Here is a 1926-nt window from a genome sequence, read left to right as displayed (position 1 = left end):
TGGGTAGTAACTGATTACATGTAATCTGGATTACAGTTACTTTTTTATGGATTACATGATTACATATGATTTATAAATTGGCAGTAAATTGTACCTTTTAAAATGTCCTTTCTAAAACCCCTACTGCGTCTCATACCATTTAGCTTTGACTATATTCACAATATAGAATAGCCATGTAAATGTTGTGTAAATACATTTGCAATACAATTTAGACCATGTATGAAACAAATAATTATGCAAATTACTAAACACTGGTGATGTATAGATGTGAAACACCATGTCATTATCATATCCAGTGACTCAGATTTAATTAATTATTAAATATTAAGCCCAGCTTGGGAAACCCTGGTTTTATGTAATGTTTAACAAAGTAAAAAAATATATTTTCTTGCTTTGTATTTTTGTCTTGTTTTCTAATATAAATATCTAAACATGCTTGAATCAAGATGCATTTACTTGACAAGTAAAATTACGTCTTTTTTTCTGAAAAAAAAAAATATTGTTACCTTTTGCTTAAAACAAGCAATAATATCTGCCAATGGGGCAAGAAAAATAATCTTGTTTAGCTTTTGAATTAAGATTATTCTTCTTAACCTACTGGCAGATATTTTTGCTTGTGTTAAGCAAATACTAAAACAAAAATGATAATTATTTTCAGAAAACAAGCCATAATATCTTTGACAAGTAAATGCATTTTTTTTTGTTGTTGCAGTGAATGCATTGTATGATAATGGAATATATTTTCTTTTTTATATTAATATGGTGCTTTAAAACATGGTAAGTTTAAAACAAGTTAGATAGAAAGTAATCTAAAAAGATACAAGTATATATTACCTAAAAGTGAGTAACTTAGATTACGTTCGATAACTAGGTGTATGTGCAAAGACAGTGAGTGGAGGCCCCTTTCCCATCATCCCATGATCCATGCTATTTATCACTATTTGTTTTTTTCAAATAATAAGATACTATACTAATAAGATACTACCTATACATATTTCACTCACTGATACAGTAATTAAAAACAACAATATTACAAATATGTATATCACGTGTAATAGTAATATAAAATTAGTTACTGTATTATTTGCATTCATGTTAATGCAGTGCTCTGAATAATCTTTGTGTATGAATTATGCTATACATAATGCTTAGAATTGTGCTGCAGATAAAATTGACATGAATTGCATGTTTTATTAACAGAGACGTTGTGAGTTGTAGACGATAACATTACAACTCTTTCAAACTACTTATAATTGAAAAATACAGTATATCAATAAATCAATAAATCAATCAATCAAATACAAATGAAATAATTAATTAGGCCTACCTTCCCTCGCGTCTTGTGATGGGCCGTTTGCTGTGACTGCTGTGGTTGCTGGAACAGAGTGTTTCATGTGAAATCACATTCTTATTGTTATTATTATTATTACTATTATTATTATTCAGTTTATTATCATCCCATCTTGAGCAAGCTCAATTTAATTCATTTTGACGCAAGATCGCATGTGTCTACATCTACAATATGCAAACATAATTTACATATTGTTTTACATATTTATATTTTATCTCTAAAATAGTCTCAGGTTCGCACACTTTCCATGTTATTTCAGTGTTTAGAGGTGAGACTGTTTACCACTGGCTTACACGTAACATTTAGCCGTGAGCGCATCTAGCATCCAGGTTCGGCATATTAACTAATGTCTTGTTTTCCCAAAAAAAAAAAATACATTTTTTTTTTAGTATTTGCTTAAAACAAGCAAAAATATCTGCCAATGGGGTAAGAAGAATAATCATAATTCAAAAAAAAAAAAATTCTTCAGAAAACATGACAATATATTTGCCAAGTAAATGCATCTTGATTCAAGAATGTTTAGATATTTATTCTAGAAAGACAAAAATACTAAGCAAGAATTTTTTTTTTTTTTT

General features: G+C 28.3%; 1 protein-coding gene across 1 annotated transcript in view; it reads right to left on the bottom strand.

The window, feature by feature from the left end:
* LOC107576557 (uncharacterized) overlaps window positions 1-1926 on the bottom strand; it is a 6888-nt gene that overhangs the window by 2184 nt on the left and 2778 nt on the right. The gene's annotated exons all lie outside the window — the stretch shown is intronic.

The sequence above is a fragment of the Sinocyclocheilus grahami genome, unplaced genomic scaffold, assembly GCF_001515645.1.
Source record: "Sinocyclocheilus grahami isolate Dianchi unplaced genomic scaffold, SAMN03320097.WGS_v1.1 scaffold3924.1, whole genome shotgun sequence".
Taxonomy (NCBI): Eukaryota; Metazoa; Chordata; class Actinopteri; order Cypriniformes; family Cyprinidae; genus Sinocyclocheilus; species Sinocyclocheilus grahami.
This window is presented reverse-complemented; position numbering and strand designations above follow the sequence as displayed.